This window comes from Lissotriton helveticus, chromosome 2_1, assembly GCF_964261635.1.
Source record: "Lissotriton helveticus chromosome 2_1, aLisHel1.1, whole genome shotgun sequence".
Classification (NCBI taxonomy): Eukaryota; Metazoa; Chordata; class Amphibia; order Caudata; family Salamandridae; genus Lissotriton; species Lissotriton helveticus.
Genome location: NC_136059.1, coordinates 591851260 through 591876175, shown reverse-complemented (window position 1 = coordinate 591876175; position 24916 = coordinate 591851260). Strand labels below are relative to the sequence as shown.

The following is a 24916-nucleotide window of genomic DNA, read 5'->3' as shown; positions in this document are numbered from 1 at the left end:
ACAGTGGGTGTTGCGGTGAGAGTTCCACTGCCACAACCATTCATTTTGACACTGCCCCCTATGTACAAGGGTGGCGTACATAGGAGGCAGTGCCAAAATGAATACCAGGTAAAAACTGGTCTTAAGATGGCGAAACGAGGAGAAATGCATTATTTCTCCTCATTTTTGCTTTTTCCTTGTGTGCTGCCTTCTGCAGCACACATGGAAAAAGCAAAATGCCATTGTTTGTTTGTGTGTAGGAAGGTGTCCCCTCCTGTACATAAACATTTATTTTTTTTAAAGCAATTTTGTCACTTTCATGTGTGCCGCATGAAGCAGCACGTATGAAAGTGACAAGATGGCATTTCTAGGATTGTTTATGTGCAGGAAGACACCTTCCTACACATAAACAATCCTCCCCTGCACGCAGACACCCTTGAATTATGGTGCAAGGGTATTGCAAGGGTGCTGCAAGGGTGCCTGAGTTGGCACTAAGTTGCTAAACTTAGCGTCATCGCAGGGGGAAACGCAAAGCTGGACACAGTCTTATAGTAAATATGGTGCAGCCTTGGGTTTCAGAATTGGAGAAGAGAGGCGTTAAGCCAGGAAGGCTAACGCCTCTCTTCTCCACGTCCTTGTACATATCCCCCTCAATATTTTGTAAAATAACGAACATTTTTGAATACTTTTAAAACAGAGAAAAGCGAGTGTCTGTGCGTTTTTGTTTGTGTTAAAGTAAAAATCCCAGTTGAAATCCAACAGACACTTAACCATACCTGACTGAAAGCACTTGTACCCAACTATTTATCTGAAAATACCTTTATTAGGGGGGATGTAACACGCCAAACAACCCCCGTAAAGCTACGCCCCTGGATGTTTGTTTTTAGAGACCAGTCACTGTTCTTTTGTAATCAACCAGGCTCTGACCGGAGAACACACCAGAGCCCTCTGCTGCCTCATTTTACCCGGCAACAAGGGCCCAAAGTTGGTTCTGAGCAAAGGACGGACTTTTTACATCCACGAGCAGACTCCAACAGACATCCGAAACAATCTTTTCTGCAACTCCTAATCCGGAGGCGGCCCGTCTAACTGGTTGTTTTTATTTTATCTTGTAACGTGATTTTTATTCTGCACAGTAATTCGACCCCTGTCCCTCTCCTGTACGATCAGGGTATGACGTTGACAGACTGACAGACACTTTTGAAATATTCGAATAGTATGCATATGCCACTGTTTTGGATGTCTGGGTGGGTCATACTTTAAACCAGGGAGGTTTGATGCTGCTGGGGCTTCACTGGGTTTTTCCTGATGTTCTGCTTGCTGTTGTGCTGGTCATCCTGAGGTCAGCACCAGTTGTCATTCCGCGCCTCAGTGCTGATGTGGGGACAGCAGCACAAAGGGGAAGTGTGCAGAAACAACACAGCTTTCTGGTTTATATCTCTTCACCAGCGGACTTTCTCTCACCAGGCAAACCGAGCAAAGAGCAGAAGAGACCAGTGTGGTGCCTGCTGTGGCTAGCATAGCGATAGCCACCTTGCGCCATACATATTTATCACAAATCCCTCTTCCCGTAATAACTTATCATAAACCACAACTTCCTCTATTATACACCTTATTTCCTTTGTTTTTCTCAACGCAGCCCTCTCTCGGTTCCTTCAAAGCAAGCAGATACAATTAGAAAGTGGTCACGAGGTAAATACTTCACACTAAATCATTCAGGTTTCAGTTTAACCAAGATATTTCACAGATGGATTTACTTTATTTATACTGAACATCATCTTTTATTTTTATTTTGAACTCAACAAATTAAAGCATTGTGCAAGATCTGAAAGGATAAGATATTAAACACTCAATGGCAGAACAGGGCTGAATCAAAGTCCCTCTCTGAGCATATTGTTTATTTTTTTTATTCATTACATTTTTTTTTATTCATGACATTTGGAAAACAGCTAAAAAAAAAATTTCCTCCAGAACTAAAAATTAACATAGAATAATATCAACGAGAGCCTCAGCTGGTTGGAGATATTACTGAAGGAGGCATGCTTGTGAGTCTGATATGTGTTTGGAAGAGAGACAGAATAGGTAAAGAGAGACCAGGTGGTGGAAGAGGTTGTGGAACTTAATAGGGTCGAGAAAAAGAAAAATAGTGTTGCAGGAGGGAGTGGTAATTGTTATAGAGCTAAACTTAAGAACATGGGTACAGAGGTGTAAGAAAACATGGAGGGAAGGCAAGGGCAACCAAGACTTGGGTGCACTGGGGCATCAAATGGAGCGAGGAAAATTGTAGACAAAAGAGAAAAGGTTGGGGTAATTCACCAAGGGGAAATATGACAAAGCAAATAAATTGAAGAAGGAACTCGATAAATGCATTGACAACAGATTTCAGGGTGCAATTACATTGACAGGGAGGCCACTTAAGAAGAAAGAAGATCATTTGAAGAGCACCCAGGGCAATACAAGTCAGAGTAAAGGATAAAGAGCTTAGTGGAAGGATATTTCATAATGCTGTACAGATGAAAGCAATAGAAACTTGAGTTTAAATGTGTGCTCCCATGAGACAAAGGTTACAAAATGGCTGGATATGGGAGATATGCACAAACGTATGTAAGACCGACTCCACCATCGCACCCCAACTCCGGGACGTCATCAACACCTCCTTCAACACTGCCACCTTCCCGGAGAGCTGGAAGCATGCCGAGCTCAGCGCCCTACTGAAGAAACCAACAGCGGACCCCACTGACCTCAAAAACTTCCGCCCCATCTCGCTCCTCCCTTTTCCTGCCAAGGTCATCGAGAAGATCGTCAACAGACAGCTTGCCGCCTTCCTCGAGACGAACGGATCCCTCGACCCCTCGCAGTCCGGCTTCAGAGCCAACCACAGCATCGAGACCGCTCTCATCGCAGCCACCGACGACATCCGAGCCCTACTCGACAACGGGGAAACAGCGGCCCTCATCCTCCTGGACCTCTCTGCAGCATTCAACACTGTCTGCCACCGCACCCTAGTCCAACGCCTCAGCAACATCGGCGTCCAAGAGAAGGCACTGGAGTGGATCATCTCGTTCCTCGCCGGAAGAACACAGAGAGTCCGCCTCCCCCCGTTTCGATCCGAGGCCACCGAAGTCATCTGCGGCGTCCCGCAAGGATCATCACTCAGCCCCACCCTCTTCAACGTCTACATGAGACCTCTTGCTGCCATCGCACGCCAACACAACCTCAACATCATCTCCTACGCCAACGACACCCAGCTGATCCTCTCCCTCACCAGAGACCCCGACACCGCCAGAACCAGCCTACACGAAGGGATGAAAGACGTCGCCGAGTGGATGAAGAACAGCCGCCTGAAACTGAACTCAGACAAGACGGAAGTCCTCATCCTGAGACCATCACCCTCCGCCTGGAACGACTCCTGGTGGCCCCCCGCCCTGGGCACCGCTCCCAAGCCAACAGACCACGCACACAACCTTGGCTTCATCCTGGACTCCTCCCTCTTGATGACCAGACAAGTCAACGCCGTCTCTTCATCATGCTTTCACACCCTTCGCATGCTTCGCAAGATCTTCCGATGGATCCCGACCGAAACCAGGAAGACGGTCACCCAGGCCCTCAACACCAGCCGACTGGACTACGGAAACACCCTCTACGCCGGAACCACAGCCAAGCTACAGAAAAGACTCCAACGCATCCAGAACGCCTCCGTCCAACTCATCCTGGACATTCCCCGACGCAGCCACATCTCCGGCCACCTGAGGGACCTGCACTGGCTCCCCGTCAACAAGAGGATCACGTTTAGGCTCCTCACCCACGCACACAAGTCTCTCCACCACCTGGGCCCCAAGTACCTCAACGACCGCCTGACCTTCTACACGCCCACACGCCAGCTACGGTCTACTAGCCTCGCCCTCGTTGCCGTACCACGCATCCGAAGAGCCACCGCCGGAGGCAGATCCTTCTCCTACCTGGCGGCCAAGACATGGAACTCCCTCCCCATCCACCTTCGGCTGACCCAGGGCCACCTCGCCTTCAGGAGACAACTCAAGACCTGGCTGTTCGAGCAGTAGCGGACCCCCTCCCCCCAAGCGCCTTGAGACCCTTCCGGGTGAGTAGTGCGCTATAAAAGTGTCATGATTGATTGATTGATTGATTAAGACCGGTTTATATCGTTAGGCCTGACACTAGCGCATAGAGGTGCAGCAATATATTGGATGCTGGCAGAGAGCCCAACGTTTGAAATATGGATGAAGAACATACTACAATGGTCCATAGCAAAAGAATATAGAAGGAAACCAGCTTGTGCAGTTTGAAAACTGGACAGGGTGTTAGAGATTTGGAGGAACCTAATTAAAGTTATTAGCCCATGGTACACTGATAATGCGGAAGTAAATGAATCTTCACAGTCATTGAATGAGCCTACATGATACTGACACAGGACCCAGGCAAACATACGATTGGACAATAAAAGCTGCTGAACCCGAGACTGTAATATGGATGAAGTGTTGGTGATAAATATGGTAAGTATGTTACTTTATTATAATAGTAGTTTACACGTACCTGTTTTACATTTTTCACAGGTTTACAAGACATGGGGCAGAAGAAGAAAGGAAAGTTACTGAAAAATATTTTAAAGTCAAAGAAGAAGGATTTTCAAAGTCAATTAAAAAAAATTATAAAATTCCCAAACCTAAAAATACACAAACATATGGCCAAGAAAACAGTGGCAGATGATTTTTTGTGAAGTCCAAACACTTATAACTGTTGCCTAAGACAGTAATGAGTTGTGCCTATAAGGGAATATTAGTAAACACCCCTAACAGATGTACCTTAAGAACAGATGTAGGCATAACTTATAGAAGTCATAGTTTATGCCTATGTTCCTACATCAGAGGCTATTGTTTTTAGCAGAAAGGGTTGTTCATTTATATTGTTTGTTACTGTATCTTCTGGTTTCCCCTAAAGGATTAAAACTATCTTTCCGGTTTACACAATACAAACTTTAGTTTGATTTGGAGAGTAGGGGCATGCGATGAGAGTTAAGAAATGTTTTTCTTATCATTGTTATGTTATGTTAATTTCGATTTATATAGCGCCAAATCACCTACAGGTCTCTTAGCGCTTGCTTTGGGAACCCGTCCTGGCTTTCCCTGCGAGATAGCCCCTACTGAGCATCCCCAAGGTGAAGACCAGGCATCCCATCGCAGTGGGGCCGTAGTGGAGATTAAGCAAGCTATTGCCCAGAGTTGCAGAGTGTGAACCCATGATTCGAGTAGGCACCGAGGCGAGAATTATCGAGTCCGTGGACATTTTGAGCTCAAGACCCTGCCGCGTCGGGAATTGAACCCTGGTCCCGGGTCTGACCTCTGCATCAGGGTCTGCCTCCTCTAACCAGTGAGCCACACTTGTGGTCCATATAGGCCTATTTCTTGATCATCTTGGTGGAACCAAAGAGACTTGTCCTGTACAGTCTGTGCAAGCAAGGTACTGTTTTCCAGTCCTTTGGAGGAAGCGACAAAATAGTTGCCATCCACCTCCTTGTATCCACCATGAGGAGTGCACTAACCTCCGGCTAAATATTCCGTCAACTAGTACCTTTCCTTTAAAGAGCAATATCAAGGAGATAACCAAAATGTTTGATTAGAGAATTAATTAAATGATCAGTTTGAAAAGTTGATGAGATTTAATTCTTCCAAGACACAAGTAAGGTATACTTTTATGAATATATTTCTAATTAAACTATACGTGTTTAAAAACCTTCGCAAGGAGCACCCAGGATTCATGGTCCCACATGATAAAGATAAATAACTCCAAGTTAGTATGAAGAACTCCATGCAATATCACCACCATCTCTTCCTATAGCACGTGTAAGATCACAAGAGTTTGACCCACATAATTTTATTTATATTGAAAACTGGAACATTTTGTGAGTTTATTGTAAACTGTATTTCTATCTCAGTTTTTGCATTTTGTTCTATAATTGTCTTAAACACATACATATTTATTCTCAGTGTAGGGCAAAAATCCATAATCACTGATAAATGTCTACATAAATGTGAAATAATCCATTTAAGAAAGAAAAGTAAATAGTTAAAAATAATTAAATAATTCATGATAATTATTTGTATGAAATACGTCGACACTTCCTTTTGAATTTGCACCTGTTGGATTTAGGAGCAAGTGCCTTTGAAACGGGACATATCTAAGATGAACTATCAGATCTAACTAAAGAAAACTTGAGTAAATGACGTCTGGTCCCAGTAGTCATGTTTTGCTTTTTATTGAGGACATGTTGACAGCAGCATTTGTATATTTTTACTCGGTTTGATTCGTATCAGTAGCTAAACAATATCAGAGACAGAACAACAAATAAACACTTCAATTTGCCTAGGCCCTGCATCAAATCTCCAGTGCCATCCTTAATCCCCACTTTCCATCTCTTGCATCTTCCTTTACAATAACCCAAATCCTAATATCCCATCACCTTGATCCAATTTAAACGTAGCCCCATCCCTTATGCAAATCCTTACCTTAAACCCAAACACTAACCCTTAGACAAACCCTAAACAATAATTGCTTCCCCTGCACCATTCCTTACTTTGAAATTGCCCTTTATCCAACCCCTAAAGATAATCCAATCTATTCAATTTCAATTTCAACGTATTCCTTTGCATTGAATCTGAACAGACCTTTCTATACAAAATCAAAAAACATTGTACCACAAGATAAATTAAATAAGAATAAATAAGTTTGCTGCAAAGTTTGTAACCGAAAAGCATGCAAAAGGAAAGGATATAAAAAAAAGTAGCTAGCAGTAGTAAATACATATATTTTGGTTAGTACGGGCAGTGCACGGGGATCTATCCTAACATATAGGTCAAGTCTCTGCTTCCAAATGTGGCTTCCGTGTATATTCACCTGGCATCATTTTGGCTTCTATGTTCACTGTCGGAAGATTTCCTCCGATCGGGTTTTTGTGGCTTCTTTAGAGGGTATTTCACAGCCATGACAATCGGCCCTGTTCTGACACTGCTGTTAGTTGACTTTCATTCACTAATGAACACCTTTTGATGCCACATTTGGACTAGACCAAGGAGAGTGCTGAACCAAGAAGGGAAGGTAGGTTAGTACAGAAGAAAAGAGAGAGCTGGGGAATCATGCAGCTTTATTGTCTCTTGTTCCCTGGTTCTTTCAGGCTGAATTGTCTGTCCCTCAGATCTGGCACGCACATCCGGGAAAAATTACCAGGAAGAAAAAGCATAATCCAGACCCAGTCCCTTACCCCAACCACAACTCTTAACACAATCCTAACCCTAACCCGTACACCGTACTTGACATCATCTTCACCCTGGAACTTTTTCCCATCCTCACCATTAACACAACCTTATACGTCTCCCAAAACCCACACCTGCTTTTTCATATCTTTTTACAACTTTATTCACTTATTTATTTATTGCAGTCTACACTTTTACTTTTTTATTTGTTTTTTACTCTGTTGTTTTTGTCTATTTTGTTTTGTGGAAACCAGCAGTTCTGAGTTTTGGGTGAACTAATTGAAGCGGGGAACGTCGTTTACGACGCAACTTTTAGCACGCAGTGCTATTACAACGCGGTTTTTAAATCGCATTCTATTACAACGCATGACTCTGGGGGGGCTCTCAAGGATAGGGAATACTTTTAATTTACTATCCAACACCTTCCCTAGTGTCAACGGGGACTGGTGTTGGAATAGTAAATTAAAATATTCACTATCCAACACCCCTTTCTGTTATGCGTTGAAAAAGAATGCGCTATAAAAACCGCGTTGTTACAGCATGCGTGCTAAAAGCATGCGTTGTAACAACGTACATCCAATTGAAGCTAAACATGTCTGTATGAATATTAATGTAATCCATTGGATTATTACTTCTGGGTTGAATCTCTCACCAAAGAGTTGTAAAAACATTAACTGTCTGAATGCTGAAGTAATTTAAAATGCAAAATATTTTCTGCAATTGTGTCTGACCAATGATAAATAATACATTGTGCGAGTTTCATAAACTTCTAGCACAAGCGAGGACTTCCCCGAATTTCAGCACAATTAATAATTATGCACATTCAGTATTGATCCATAAATATTCTAAAGTATGAAAGTGTGGATGACTGTCCAATTTAACTTGCTGTCCGTGCAAATGATTTTGACAACCACATGAAGCATCTGTGTTGCCATGGGTGACAGTGATAGTCGGGGTTGTGCCAGTTATCCATCAATGGACGTTTGCTGCTCATTCCTTTAGTAGTTAATTGTCAGTGATTATTGGTACAATTATCAGTGGTTTCCTCTCTAATCCCTGGAGTATCAGAACTCACAAAGGCATTTCCGAATCTTGATTAGGGTGAAAACTCATTCAGAATACACCCGAATACCCCCTTATCGTGTCCCTTGAAGGAAAAAAAGATCACTGCTTTCGGATCTTCAAGAGATCGAAGACCTCGCAATCACTAAGAGCCCAAACCTCGCTTTTCATGAGTGTTCCCGCCTCCAGTTCTCTTTATGCTGGAACAAACTCTCACTGGCTCTTCCAACAAACCTGGCATTTCTAATGCTCACAGCAGGCAGAAAAGAATATTTCTTGCCAGTAAACCACCAGCTCGACAAGAAGGCAGAATAACATGTAAATAATGCAATGTTTTAACATGCCAGAATATCAAAATAGTTAGGTCCTTCTATGTCAGAAGCTGAGCGTTTATTTACCTACAGAAATGCTCCTATACATCTATATAGCAAGGACGCTGTGCATAGGTATATTTATTTTACTCTTGTATATGCAGTGCTTGCACACCTTCATGGCTGCTTCAAAGAGCTTGTAGGGGAGGATGGGAGGTAAAGTAGAGACAAGAAACATTTGAGGTAGCGGATTCCATCCCATTGTGCCGGACACTTCGAAGAGATGCTGAGGGGTTTGAGGGGTGATGCCAGGTAGGCACGGGCACTGCTGGCTCTTTGTGAATCAGAGAGGGGAGGTCTTCATACTTTGGCATTACTACAGGAAGACGGTATCAGAACTCGGGGTTGAAATCAACAGATCCGCCATTTTAGGGTCTTGGTCCGGAGGTAACTTCACTGTGTAGCCAGTTTTTGTCAGATGAGCAGAGGGGGAGCCTGCTGGTTGGCGGCCCTGAACAGGTTGGAGTAGAGCTTCTGTCTTAATCGAATCACTCATTTATTTTCAACGTAATGTGCCTTTAACCGCATGCGTGCGGGCGGAATTCCGCCCGTACGCTGAGTTTTTTTAAATCGCACTTTACGTGACGAGCTGGGCTCGTCATGAGCGTGCGAGGAGGCTACCTCATGACGAGCCCAGCTCGTCATCAGCGTCGAAGGGGTTAACATATAACATGACATGTTTGGAAGGAGCCGCCCTGGAGATGTGCAACCCATGCCATGGGCTGCATATAATTGGTCCTGGTTCACTTACAACGAGCAGCCAGCAGCATCCCAAGTGTCTGCAGCATCAGGAGAGGTTTCCAGTCCCTTACACCTCCTGAGAGTAAACTTTTTTTTTTTTTTTTTTTTTTATTTGATAGAAGGTGAGAAGCCAAAGAAAACGATGTTAGGGCTGTGTGTCAGATGCACTCACCCTCGCTGTGAGTTCATGCAAAATGGAAAAAACAAACATAGTCAATTTTTCAGTGTGAAAGACCCCTTAGCAGGATAGTCTCCCTAGCTGGGGTTGGTGAGTTCGTTCATGATGTTGAAGAGCGCTTTGCTGTTGTGTGCATTGTTGTCGATACGTTCCTTTAAGGAGGTCCTTTTGGCGGTTTGAATGAGTTGGTGGTGCCTGAATGGCATTCTTGAGGGCTGCGTGGTTGTCCGGTGTCTGTTTGTGGCGCCACTTCTTCTCGAGTTTTCGGAAGGTCTGCTTGGATGTCTGGAGGTCAGTGGTGAACTAGGTGGCCCTACTGTCGGTGCGTCTGTTTGAGGGTTTCTTGATCGGGCAAGAGCGTTGGCGCAGTCGGTGTCAGTGTGGTCGGCTGGTGGGTCTCGGGCAAGGGTGGTGGTTAGCTCGTCTTCGGTGACCTTGTTCCAGCTGCGGTGGGGGATTTTTTGCGGGTTGTTGTGGGTGGTGTTTTTCTCGAAGGAGAAGTGGATGCAGGGTTGGTCGGTCCAGTGGAGTTCGGTGGTGTGGCTGAAGGTGACGTGATTGCTGGTGGAAAGGATGGAATCGAGCGTGTGTCCGGCAGAGTGGGTGGGTGTTGTGATGAGCTCTTTGAGTCCGATGTTAGATAGATTGTAGAGCATGGCGGTGGAGTTGCTGTTGTTGGCATTCTCGAGGTGGAAGTTCAGGTCTCCGAGGAGGATGTAGTCTGTGGAGGCCAGGGAGTGCGAGCTTTCAAAGTCGGTGATGGAGAAGCTAAACTGTGGTCGGGGTCTTGGGGGTCTGTAGACGAGGGTACCTCTGAGGGTGGTGTTGGGATCAGTGTGGATCTGGAAGTGCAGGTGTTCGGTGGTGCTGAGGGTGTCTTCGGTGCTGGTCGAGATTCTGAGGGTGTTCTTGTGGACGATGGCGATTTCACCTCCCGGTCTGTTGGTGCAGTCCCTGCGGGTGATCTTGTAGCCATCCGGGATGGCTATGGCAATGCCAGGCGCCGATGATGGGTTCAGCCAGGTTTCCGTCAGGAAAGTGACGTCCGGGGAGGATGAGTTGAGCAGGTCACAGAGTTCGACTGCATGCTTGTGGACGGAGCGGGTGTTGAGTAGTATGCATCTCAGGTGGTTGTGGCCTGCTCTGGTGGGAGGGACGGGTCGTGCTGGTGTTTGCTGACTGGTGAGGCTGCAGTTTCGGTAGGTGAAAGGTCCGTGGATGCGCTTCGTGGTGGCCTGGAAGCAGGTGGATGAACAGCCGGGGTCTCACCACATCTATGCGTCATCCATTCTTTGCCTCTGATCCTCCTTAAGGATTAGTGATCTTGTATGTTAGTGCACTGCCCATATATCTAATTTTGATCTATTCAAAAGCACTGATTCAAAAAATGGACACACAAATGTGTTTTGGGTTATGATGTCGAGGACACGGACAGTTACTACTCAATATCAATTGCTTCAATATTTAGCAATTCTCGCAGTACCGCTCTATTTAAAATTACCATTTTTTTAGATGGCATTTTTCTAGACATGGTCCGCTTCTAAGCGCTCCCTATGAGACACACGAACAGGGAGCTGTTCCCTTATAACATCTTGTGGACAGAGCAGCACCAAGTGGTAACCAGGGTCACTGCCCAGCAGTAGTGTACACCTCACATTGTGTGCCACCAAGGAGATCCCCTACTACTGGCACACACTGACCATGCTCTGCTAAGGTCGGCAAACCTTATTTGTACAGGGGCACACCCCATGTCAATGAGTCTCACAACCTGCCTCTGAAGGTGCTTTGTTATGTTTCATTTTCTTTATACTTATTGCTGTCGGTCCTTCGTATCAGCGGTTACTATAACAAGGGCCACTGAAATTATGCAACTGTGCATCCGCAGCATTTTTTTCATAATTATGGATGTGCCGCATTTGCCACATAATCTGTCATCTGCTGCAAAATCTGGAAATTTTACCAAAAAATAAATCTTTCTAGCAAAACGGTAAAAAATAACTAAAATCACAGTGACACGTTTTGCTGCCTTTGCAAAGATTGATGGGCCATCCTTCTGTTGCTTATCGCTGTATGGTAGTGTGAAACCGGAACTAACGAGATGCAACCTATGCCCAGACTGTGTTAACGTGTAAAAATGAGAAAATAAGTAATACGGTCACAGTATGTGCCACATTACACTGCATCATTTTCCTTTCCTTGCCACATAATTAAGTTAACCCTGCCACATAATTTGGCCTTCTACTATCGCTTCATTCCAGTGGCCTTGACTATAACTAATGGACTTTGTAGTGCCATGATGCTACAGTGACTGAGCACTCAATACATTATTTTCATAGGCCATTAATCATTGTGCCGATTAGGTATTACAGTGCTGCAGGGATGGAAGAAAAGTTTGATGATTAAGACACGCCTTTTGCTCATGTTGGAATGGATGTTGCTTCTGCTGGACATCCATGGGTCTTCCGGAGTCCTGCCAGAGTACACACAGAAAAGGTGTGTGGGTGGGTGAAGGTGGGCAGTGCCATCTTATGCCCCCACTGGATGACCCTTAATGCCATTGACAGGAGTCAGCTGCCAACCAAGAAAAGTACTGAAGGGTGGTGTGATCGTCAGTCCGAGTGGACTTGTACATATCAATCCTTTCAGCCCAGGCGCAAATAAACCTGCCGCTCCTGTAATGGGGGGTTTATGTGATGTTGAAATGGGGATCTCAGGATTCAAAACAAACATTTTATTGTTAAGTTTGCTGCAAAGATCACACTCTATCTCACTTTACATTATTAAAGGCACCTTCGCTGACTCTTTGAGCTGAATCGTTTTTTGGTATATTAGTTGTGACTATTATTTTCTGTTGGCCTTTCCTTTGTCATATCCCTGAGAAAAGAAAGGGGTCATAGAGATGAGCTCTACAGCAGGTTACCTACCCAGGATGAGGGCTCACCAGGCACATCGGATACATGTTTTCATTATCCAACTCTAAAAAGCATTGGCAAAGCTAATAGGTCTCACCTATGCAAGGGCTATTGGCTTTGCCAGTGTGTTAGCCATGTTGTACACCAGCATGGCTGCGGTACAGTATTGCTAAGAGTTAGTCTCATTTGCAAAGAGTGGAGTAGAGTGTTGTAGAGTGGAGCGGAATGGACTGGAGTAGAGTGGCATGTAGTGAAGGGACGTGGAGTAAGGTGTCATAGAGTGAAGTATAGTGTCAAAGTGGAGTGGCTTAGAGTGTCTTAGAGTGGAGGGTCATAGAGTGACATACAGTGGAGTGGTATAGAGTGGAGTAATGTGTTGGAGAGTGGAATGAGGTAGACTGGAGTGAAGTGGAGTGGCGTAGAGTGAAGTAAAGTGGCATAGAGGGAGTTGTGTAAAGTGGAATGGTGTGGAGTGAAGTAGAGTGTCACTGAGTGGCATAGAGTGGAGTAGTGTGTCGTAGAGTGGAGTGGAGTGGCACAGAGTGGAGTAGAGCACTGTAACGTTCAGTGTTGTAGAGTTCAGTGGTGTAGAGTGTAGTGGCATAGAGTGAAGTGGTGTACATGGAGTGGAATAGAGTGAAGTGTAGTAAAATGTCGTAGAGTGGTGTGTCATAGAGTGGCAAAGAGTGGAGCGGCATAGAGTGGAGTATTGTGTTGTAGATGAAGACTGGAGGAGCATAAAGTGGGGTATGCATGATGTAGTAGCGCACTGCCATTACAAACAACACATTTTCAATTGAAATGACCATTACATGTGCACATAGTTTTACTGATAAAACTATACAGCACACAAACAATAACATGTGGAAATGGTATCACCTATTGTATTGAATTGTTTGATTATATTAAAATATTTGTTTCCACCACAAAGATTTACAAAAAATGTGCTTCATTTGTCCTTTCCTAAATCTGATATATTCTAGAATATTTGCGCAGATCATTTAAATTTTGTTGAGTGATAGTAAAAACCTTTCCTGTCCAACCCCTAGTATCCAGCAAGATTGCCACATAAAAGCACTCACTTTGTAGTCAGTGAAAAAAACACCAAGCTACCTCAAAAACAGAACATAACATTTGACCTCAGTTTTTGAATGCACAGCTAGTGTGACAAGATAAGGAAATCATTTAAATACCTATTTACAGAAAGAGAGCACTCGTGAAAGAGAACAAGAAGCGAAGTTAAAAAGGCTATAATCCATTGGAGGAACAAGGACTTGGTGGACAGCCTAAAACAAATAAAGCCAGCAAATGGAAAGCAAGCACATGTGGGTTACAAACCACAAAGCCAATGGTGAACAATGGGTAGAATGCATTTTCAGTGAAGCAATCAGAAGTCCCCAAGAAGTCTTTTCCTGACAAGGCAACAGCACTGTCTGGTAGGCTTTAACCTAAAAAGCCCTGGGGCAGACATGGGGTCATTGCGTAAGAGCAACAAGAAGCTGGAGACTAGGCTTATTTTGTGGTGTTGCACCATGCTTTGACATATGCAGATAAGCTGGCTCTTTCTGTTGTTACTCTCTGTACATATATGTGCCTGCAGGAACCACTGAGGAGTGTCCATTAGAACAGGCCTATCTATTTCCTGGTAATATGGTTGATGCCGCAGTTGATGATCAGTGAGTAGAGATCAGTAGTCGAAAATACTGCAAACATGTATTGGTGGCTAACCAATTCAGTAAAGCACAATGCAGTGGTGGGTGAAGTTTCAATAGACGCCAAAGAGGGCCAGCACCATGTTATATTACTTATGACATCCACTCAAAAATTAAATACATCATAAAGGGAGCATTGAGGGGTGAACTGAAAAAGAAGTGGCCAGTAAGGATCATTTGTGGAGCCAAGCCATTAGTTGGAGAGGTCACGTTCACAACATAATGTGGTTTTGCAGAGGTATGGATAGAGAGAGAGCATGGACTGTCCACAGGAGGACCCAGAATTGTGCAACATTTTCTCCTTGGTTAAATAAGGATCTGAGGATGTGCCTGCAACTCTTTGGTTTAGACTTATAGACTACAAGGAACGTACTGAGAACGGCTAAAGCAGAGTCCTTCAATCTGTGGGGCGCGCCCCCCCAGGGGGGCGTGACACCATCTCAGGGGTGGCGCGCACTCCACACGAAGATCTTTCCTTTCAGAGTCGATTACTGTCCCGAGGCGTGCAAGTCTTCACCCCTTCAAATGTAGTCTGTTTATTGTCGAGCTCCGGTTAACTAAGGGCTGGAGGGGGAGGGGGAGGGAGGGGAAATAGATAAGGATCGGACTTGTGCTTTTGTGATGTAGAGAGCTAACAGCCTTCCTAGGAGGGGGTTAATCGGTAGAGCTGGGATGCTTCAGCTGCAGTGGGAGGCAGGGTCTCCTCTGCTAAAAACGAAAGCAAACTAACAGACAGTCCTGTTCCTTTGTGTTCGACTTGATAGGAGAGGAGACTCCTTGCTTCCCACTGCAGCTGAAAGGACAGTCTTTACTCACTTTCAGTTTTAGCAAAGGAGACATCCTGCCTCCCAAAGCACCTGAAGCATTTCAGATCTACCAGTTTAACCCCGTACTGTGAGGAAGCTCTTTGCAGAAAGGAGACAAAGTTTCTTTTAAATGTGCACAGGCAAGCAAAGTTTATTTTAAATGTGCACAGGCAGGCACCGCAACACCCACAGGGCTTAAACTTACCAAAAGAAAAATACCAGCCATCCATGTGTTTTTAAACAGCCCGCAAATTGCTTGTCTTGACACCAAATTTGCTTGAAAATAAATAAGTATGTATAAATTTGTAATGTGACTTTTCTGTCTTTGTTCCATTTTATATTTTACTAGCAGCCCGGCCCGTCGTTGTCCGGGGCAGAAGGGGGCTGGGGGCAGCACCGCTGCAGGAGACGCACAGCAGAGCGGGCAGCAGCGGGAGCAGCAGAGCGTACTCACCAGCATCACGTGCGCAGGGTGTTGTTTCCTTGCTCCCGTTTCCTTGCTCCTGGCCGCTTTTGCTCATGCTCCTGTCCGCTCTTGGCATGTCGGACTCCGGAGGCTGTCGGTTTGGCACTCCTGTCCTGCCCGCTTCTGGCCACGCTACTGTCCGCCGCTTCTGGCCACGCTCCTGTCTGCCGCTTCTGCCCACGCTCCTGTCCTGCCCGCTTCTGGCCACGCTCCTGTCCTGCCCGCTTCTGGCCACACTCCTGTCCTGCCCACTTCTGACCACGCTCCTGTCCGCCGCTTCTGCCCACGCTCCTGCCCGCTCTTGGCATGTCGGACTCCGGAGGGTGTCAGTTCGGCGCTCCTGTCCTGCCTGCCTCGCCGACCACTTTACTACTTTACTAAAATGGCGGACCCGTGATTGTGATGTCAGCACGCATAAAACGCACACGCCCACCTCAGACATGGCGCTACTTCCAAGGGACTACTTTGTGAAAGAACGTACTTTGCCCTTCTAAGGTATATTTTTTATGGTATATAGCCTATGTCCATCTGCTTACCCTGACGTTTCCAATGATGTATTGGGTGTGTTGATTGGCGCTGTGGTTCCCGAGTTTACCCGCTTCAAAGGTTCCCAGTTCTCTCTTTATAATAGTAGTATAGATTATCAGTCATGGACCATTCAGGGAGCCCTTAAACACAATTAAAAATGCTACTATTTATATTTGCTGTTCAAAGTATGCACAGACAAGTGCTGACAATACAGCATTAGGTGACTATTTATTTTTGTACCAACTGGGCCATCAAAATAATGAGCTGGCAACCCTAACCATAAAACTGGAAGTTTGTTGAAAGATCAGCACATTTATTTCTTCCACCTTGATCCCTGGTTAATGCCATAATAGCAATAGTTTAACATATCTGAAACCCTACGCTGCAGTCAATAACCTGCTGAGTTACTTCAAGTGTCTGGGAATGCACCCTGCATTCAGACAACTCACTCCTCATTCTCGCTTTTCACTTTCATGTTCACCGTGCACACAGTGATGACAGTGCATTCACACTGATCACCATGCACTCACACCATTCACCCTCTCACCCTGCACTCACAGCGATCACAATGCACTCACACTGATCACCATGCACTCACACCATTCACCCTCTCACCCTGCACTCACAGCGATCACAATGCACTCACACTGATCCCCATGCATTCACACCATTCGCCCTGCATTCACAGCGATCACAATGCACTCACAGCGATCACCACGCACTCACACCATTCACCCTGCACTCACAGCGATCACAATGCACTCACACTGATCACCATGCACTCACACCATTCACCCGCTCACCCTGCACTCACAGTGATCACTCTGCACTCACAATGATCACAATGCACGCACAATGATCAACATGCACTGACTCTGATCACCATGCACTGACTCTGATTAGCATGCACTCACACCATTCACACGCTCATTCTGAACTCACAGTGATCACTCTACACTCACAGTGCACTTGTGCTGTTCACCCTGTACCTCACCCTGCAATCACACGAGCACACTACTCACTCTGCACCAATGAAACACTTCACTCACGTGTCCCCCTTACTGCTCAATGTGCATATTCCTTCAAATAAGACCATCACTAAGCACACATTCATTTGTCCCACTCTGCACTTACATCCGCACCCAAATTCATATGGTCACCTCACTCACCCTGCAGTCACTCCTCTTACCCTACTCCCACACTTTTGCATCGCTCAACGTGCACTCACATGGGTACTTCTGACACCCGCACAGCGCAGAGGTTTAATGTGCCTGATACAAAGAACGTGTACCATGCAGATCAAAGTGGGTAAACTTAGAGTAGCGCTATAAAAAAATGAAATGTTTGCCAGAAAGCTGCTATAGAGAGATGGGGTGCATTGTTGGTGAGTGGTAGTGTGGAAATTCATGGAGAAGGAGAATATGGGGGAGGGGCACCAAAACAGACTGTTGCACTATGTGCGACCAGTGCTAGGGCCAGCCCTGGATGGGAGTGTTAGCCCCCCCGAAGTTCGGGTCTTGTTGCGCCCCTGTACACAAGTATGGGCATGTCGTGCCCCATCAAGGTTTTCGTCCTAAATTACAAAAGGACATATTTACATGCACTTCAATCCAGCCTTTCATTGGTTCCCTTAATAGAGGCAGCTCTGTTTTTGCCCTAATGGCATGGAATAATTCCTAAACAGATTCTTGTAAATACTGTTTTGTTTAATTTCTTTTTAATGTGATTGATGTGAGAGAGTCTATTACTATTTGCAGAGAAATGTTTTTGTTTCATGCAATTTCAGATCAAAACGGGTCCACACATTTATGTTGGTGGTGTTATTATTAATCTAGGTCATGTGTAAAACAAAGCATCCTAATAAAAAGAATGTGCGCGCATTTTCCCTTGAAAAATTGTGTTTTGAGCTGTGTAATAAGCCTCTGTCATTTCACCACACCCATTCACAAACCTGCAGTTTACTAAACACTCTTATTGTGTTAAACATTATTTGCCAAATATGGCCCGTGATATGCACGTGGCAGTCGATTATGTAGTGTACCAGATTCCAGAAATTTCTGTCAGGTGATAGGGGGGGCCAACATCTTAAAAAATTCAGTTGGGGGGGCTCTACCTACAAAAGTTTGAAGACCTCTGGGCTAAAGGGACCAGGCAGGAGGTCTTATTTTCAGTAGAATTCAACTCTTCGGACTAGACTGGTCCTTTACCCTCTGAACGTCTGGAGAATAAAATTCAACTCCTTCCCTTTCTCTACGCCCTGCGCCATAACGCTCTATACCTCTGGTTTTCTAGTGTATTTGTAAACATGTGTGTTTCTACTTTGTTTGCGACACCTCCTCAGCGTGTACGTACATGCTAGTCGCAATTCTTGCATGATTCACATTACTTTCCTAATAGGCTAGCACACACTACCCTCAGGGAAGAGTCAGCCCATACAAATATTCCGAATGCAAAAAAATACAGAGCATAATTGAAGATTAGAGGTAAATACTCAAAATTAATATTATAAAAGAAACCAGGACTGGTGCAAAGCTTAGCCTCCCAGCAGAAGCGATGCATTGGAAAACAGTGAGTGAATTTAAAATTAGGAAGGAGCAAAGCAACAATTTTTAGAAACAAGCAATAGTGAAGCTGAAAACTACATAGGACCTGTGTTGAAAAATTGACCAGGATTTAAGCAGACCGGTCTGAGCAGACTGTCTAAAAAAATCTCTGTGTTTGACAAGGGGCAAGCTTTCTCTAGAGGAAAGGGTTTGTAGAACGGTTTTCAATGCAGGTAATTCAAGGGACCATCAGAGGCAGTCAATCTGAATCCCTCAGAGATCCCCCTCCGAACACCATCCCATCATACATACACAAGTACCACTAACTCAACAGATTCCTGGAGGCCATCAATCTGCACCGCTCTGAGATCCACCACCGAACACCATACCATCATGTCCACACAGAGAAGGTGCCCCTCGCCTATCCAACAGACCACTCTGAGCAGTCGACATTCATCCCTCGCAATCCCAGCACCAAAAAACTCAGTTATGGTGAACAACACTTCCTGGCCCTAGCCCCCAGGCTCAGAAACACCCTGCCAAAACATACTGAACCCAAACCATCCCTCAAGAGCACCAGAAATGGATCCATATGCATACTCCCGCATCATCCTTGAAGACTGCAATTTTTTATTTATTTATTTATTTATTTGTGCTATTTTATATAGCACGAACTTTACCCGAAGGTGTCAGAGCGCTTTACATAGGATCCAGTTGAAAACATAAGGACTGACTGTTACATGCGTAAAAAGATTGCAAATTTTTGCATTACATAATAACCAGTTGAAAGCATACGGACTTAGGATTACATGCGTTACAAAAAAGGTACAAACAGAAAAAATTGCAAATGTACAAGAGATAAAATCACACAAGGAGGAGATACAAATGGATATACTCTAGGCCTATACTAGTAATATCTCTATCAACATAGGGAGGGGATACACATGGATATTCTCTAAAAGTCACATAGGAGACTAGTCGTTAGAGTTATCTCTATATACATAGGGAAGGGATACACATGGATATAATTTAACAGTCACATAGGAGACTAGTCGTTAGAGTTATCTCTATATACATAGGGAAGGGATACACGGATATACTCTAAAAGTCACATAGGAGACTAGTCGTTAGAGTTATCTCTATATACATAGGGAAGGGCTACACATGGATATACTCTAACAGTCACATAGGAGACTAGTCGTTAGAGTTATCTCTATATACATAGGGAAGGGATACACATGGATATACTCTAAGAGTCACATAGGAATGGTGGAGAGCATAACGGTCTACAGCATATACTAGTGATTAGAGTTATCTCTATATACATAGGGAAGGGAAAGGACTGGATATACTCTAAGAGTCACAGAGAAGGGCAGGCACGTGAGATAAACGAGAGAGGGAAGCAGATAGTGGTGAATAAGACAGTGAGGAGTGTGTCAGAGGCAACAGGAGAGACAATAGGAAAGTCGAAAGGACAGAGGGGAGGTCAGAGATCGCTAAAATGGCGGAGGAGAAAGTTAGAAGAAGAGGCAAGTCATACAGAGAAAATGGCGGGGAGCACGAAGGTCCAAGTCCGAAAGTCCAGGAAGAGGGCTGACATAGCCTGGTATGTGCATGATTCCAATCTTAACTTCCATGAACGGAGGCCAACCGATACCACCTGGACGCGGACACTTATCTGTACATGGTAGACCTTGCACTTTTCAATGCAAAGCCCTTAACATTAGGAAGAAAGTAAAATGGCGGCAGAATCACAGAGTGTTTCTTAAAAAAAATAATGTAAAGCTCTTAGTCAAGTCTCGGTGGGCATGGGGCTAATGCTGGGGACCAGCAGTGGGCGCAGGGTAACAGTAGTAAAGGGCCGATGTTAGCTAGCATGAAACACCCTTATTACACACAGGTAGGCGCTAGGCACTGATGCCAGCTGCCATTAAAGAGGGCATAAGCAACGTATGGAATAGTTGTAATATCTTGCTATATTTGGCTAAATACAAAAGACCAAGGCTAGATGCAAATGTTATTTGCTAAGATTCCAAAGAGAACAATAAATGTAAATATACAGAGCAATGCAGCCTGGCCAGTAGAAGTGCAGACACCTTGTGTTGGTGGCTGACCACACAACATACAGCGGGGGCCGTGTCACAGACACTTTGCAATGGGCAAACAAAACAGGATTGACCCATCGCTGCCCTGGTGTTCTGCTGCTCACTAAGTAATGGAGCAACAGTATTTACTCCAAACCAGTTTTGCATCAGAGCAAAATATGGACCAGTCTGTTTCCAAACTGTTTTTTCTGCGTCTAAATGAAAAGAAGTTGAGGCAATATCAGTTGTACTGTAACCGTGCAGGTTAGAATGTTGTTGTTAAAATGACAACTATTAAACCCCTACAAAGATTTCTAAGAAATAAATGTGCTCTCGAAATGGGACTCCACTCTCCATTTTTGCCCCGGTGCAAGGAGCTCCTTCCACGATACGGACTGGGCCGGAACTGTGAGCTCCGTTCTGTTTCACACCAGCAGCAAAGCGTGTCCGGTGTGCGCTCTGTCTTGCAGAGGCCGCCGCACCCCCCCGAAAGGGGGGGGAGGCTCAAGGGCCGGCGCCATAACCCACGTCGAGCCCCAGTGGAAGAACCGGTTCTGGGCACCCAGAAGCGGCAGGAAGGATCAACACCTCCCAAGGGAACATACGGTTGGCACCAAGGAACCCCCTAGCCAATAGGGGGGACCGCTTGGTACAAACCCCCCAATGGGGGGGCAGCTGCGCGTAGTGGACGAGCAGAAAGGGGGGATATAAGCCGCCGCTCCCCCAAATAGCTCCTAATTTCGTGGAGCGGGGGAAGCGGCGCACCTGAATTTTTGACCCACCCACCCACACCTAGGAACCAGCAGTTGGCGCAGTGCTGGACAGCAACACAAGCATGGGCGGAAATTGTTACAACGGATGGCTAAGGAGACACACCAACAGGGCGGTGTGTAGAAGTAGGCCACTCATTTTGGGATGCCGCACGGCAGGGTGAGGTGGCCGGGCCAAGGATGGGAGTAGCAAACGGAGACGGCGCTCGCGGCCCAGACCCGGCCGGACGGCAGGGCACAAAAAGGTAGCGAGTTGGGCCTAACTCCTTGGAGAAGCTACCCCTCCCTACACGCAAAGGGCGTGGGTGACCACCCAAATTGTGGTCCCAGAAGTAACACGACAAAGAGGACGACCAAGGACTAACAAAAGAACTGTATTGGTAGGCGTGCCATCTACGAACTGAATGTACCACGATATGATCTGCACAATATGATGATTGACATGTTTATGACCCAGATATGATTTATGAATATGATGATGACATGTTTATGACCCAGATATGATCTATGACTATGGCGATGGCATGTATGATTTATGACCCAGATGATTTATGATTATGAGGATGTCATGTTTATGACCCAGATATGATTTATTGGCTATGGTGTTGACGGGTATATGACCCAGATGTGATTTATGAGCCCAATAAAACTGCGGCCAACAACCACCACAACAAATACGACCTTGTTGGCTAAGTATATTGGGATGACAGGGGTACTTGTCTTGGGGTAAATACTTCCCACGGTATGGGGGAGTTTGAGGGTTATGTGGCACCAGTGTAATGGCGGATTCACGTATAGTGCACATCCTTGAGCACAGTGTAAGAGATTGGTGTGATGTGGAGAGCTCCTCAGACCCCCGTGCAGCTGAGCGCTTTTCACACTCGCTGCACACTCACTTTACATGGGAAGCTGCTCCCTGAGCGACAAATAGATTGCAGCGAATGTGAGGAAGAGTATTTCAATCTAACCAAAAGTATCTGTTGTGTAAATGAACAAATGAAAATGGATGCGCCGAGGCTGGCACACAAACCCCCGCGCACCCCTCTCTTGACGGAGTGTCCTCGCCCGTCCGTTGGTGCTCTGCTCACTGTGAGCGTTCATCTTGCACAGGGCGCGCTTGTTTTGTGCTAGGTTTGTTTGTGCTGCATAAAGCACCCATATCACATACATACATATACGTTAGTGCACACTACACCAAACCCATTTTGGGAAATTACGCACTATCTATGTTGCTGAAGTTGTGAGTCACGTTTTCTAACTTGTACGGCTTTGTACATCTACCATGCTTGCAAGCAACAGGAGGCGCATAAAACGTGCAAGTAAATGAGACGCAGGCATAAGAGCATGCATTCAAACACAGGGATCTTAGTAGCACACCCTACACTGAGTCACTGGTACCATGCGAATGCTGCTGTGCACAAGCAGGGACAGGTCACAAAATGTCTGTACCTGGCGCTGTTTCGTGTCCTTGGTAGTAGACGAGGCAGTGCTCGACGCAAACGCCGTTTACCACTGCAGGCTTCCGAAGCTGGTAACCTGGAACACGAACGGGCCACTTTTGTGTGTCCTGTTTTGTGGCGGAAGTTGTCTATTGCTTTTTGTGCTTTGTATCTTTATTTTAATATTGCTATGATATTTAGTTGTGTTTTATTGTCGTTGTTCTGTTGACTGTGTTGCTATACCACATTATGTATGTTTAATTTTATTTTTTAAGTTTATTGTGTGCTATTGTGTTGTGTTTTGTTGTTTATTTTAGAAATAACATTTCCAGCAAAATGCTGCACAAACCTTCCCGAGACAAGTAACAAATTGCAACAAGGTGGTAAAATAGCGCTGATCCAGCTCTTCAACTACTTAAGACAGAGTTAGAGACCTGCCTTACACGAGCGCTTCCAGCGCTCACTCCGTGATACAGCGCCTCGTCTTCAAGCAGTGGTCCCCTCCCTACACCAAACAATCCCCCCTGCATTGGATGTACAACTCAACCTCCCACAAAGGCCGCACAGCTGTAAATCACAGATAAACCCACTCACCTTCACCTTATTGTTTAGTCTACTGCTCGCCTCTAAGGCAAACTTGTGGACAGCTGTGAGGACAATTTCCACCCTCATGAGGTCCCAAGATGCAGTGGCGCCCCCCCCCCCCCCCCCCCCCCCCCAAGAAACGTTAGCTGTTTGTGTAATTTAGAAATGGGACACACGTTTTGCTGAACTCCCCACATAGATGTTGTACGGGTCCAGCCAGTATAATGTAAAGAGTCTTCAAATAAAACCTTTTTGAGAAGTTTAAAGAATGATGGAGAAACCAGATGTGCACGAGTGTGGAAAGCGCTATTGTACCTCATGCTGATAACTCAACGCCACAACCACCTCCACGCAGCCACAAGTCTTGGACGTGAACTGAAGGTGCACGCACCGAACGGACAGGGTGTATTTAAGTCCATTTAAACGCATGCATGTGTCTGCTCAAGAAGAGGTAAAGTGTACTTACCACCTGTGGAAGCGAATGATCCAGGCGCTCGGCCTACCCCGGGCCGTCCTCTGCTCGTCTCCCGCCCTCTCCGCGCGCACAGACCGCTCTGAATTACGGGAACTCGCAGGGACAGTATTTGACGCGACTTAAGAAAGAGAACAGGAACAATTACTCGGTTCTCTGTTTTTTTCTGATGAGTACCTTGGAAAGAAGGAAGGAAGGGAGGGGAGAGGAAGTCAACAATCCTTTTCTTTCCTGCAGAGAAAATAAGGAAACAGAAGATAGACATCTTTTTCTTCTCAAGCAAAATGTTTGGCACTAAAATAATATTTAGAGGAATTCCTCAAGTGTCGTATCTGCCTGCAGGCCTTCGGTCGCAGCGGCGGCCTGATCTTCGTTCTGTACAATTCCATCCGCAGGGCAAATCATGGGCGAAGGCTGTTTCCGAAGCACTCAAAAGGTCCCCTGGCCATTGGGCAAACACGCAAAAAACATGTGTCTGTTCCTACCGACCTAGCCTACCCTCAATGCTATGGCCTGTCTCTTGCAATCCATGCAGGGAACCCTTTCTCCCCAGCAGTCCAGGGATTTTTATATCAAGGTCAATGACCCACCTTTGAACATAGATTTTTGTAAACATCATTAGTGCAGTGGAGACTAAATAATGACACCTAACCACCAAAAACGCAGCAGAGGGCTGAGAATAAACCAACAACGATGTGGAGCTAAAACAAGCAGAGATTAGACCAGACGTGGCTGGGGAGAGTCTCACAAGTAAAAGAAAGTCGTTTTTATTACATACATCTTGAGTACGTAGTGCATCATTTAACTGCCTTTTAAAGAGCTTTACAGAAAGAATTTACATTGCCTTTTAAAATGAGGTGCTGTACATGGAACAGTATGGATGTTTGTCTTTGTGTAAGTTTATGTTTTTGTATGTTTGAGGTCTGTGTGCGTTTTTATGTGGGGTTGCCTGTTTAAAACAGGATTACAGGGCCAGAGTTTGATGGTTGGGTGGTCTGGAATG

At 45.4% G+C, this 24916-nt stretch overlaps 1 protein-coding gene across 1 annotated transcript in view; it reads right to left on the bottom strand.

Annotated features, from left to right (window-relative positions):
* ZNF366 (zinc finger protein 366) overlaps positions 1–24012 on the bottom strand; it is a 157693-nt gene extending 133681 nt beyond the window's left edge. Inside the window, exon 1 of the mRNA XM_078675277.1 lies at positions 23908–24012. The gene's annotated coding sequence lies outside the window, so the exon portion shown is untranslated. The remainder of the gene's footprint in view (positions 1–23907) is intronic.
* Between the last annotated feature and the right edge of the window lie 904 nt (positions 24013–24916).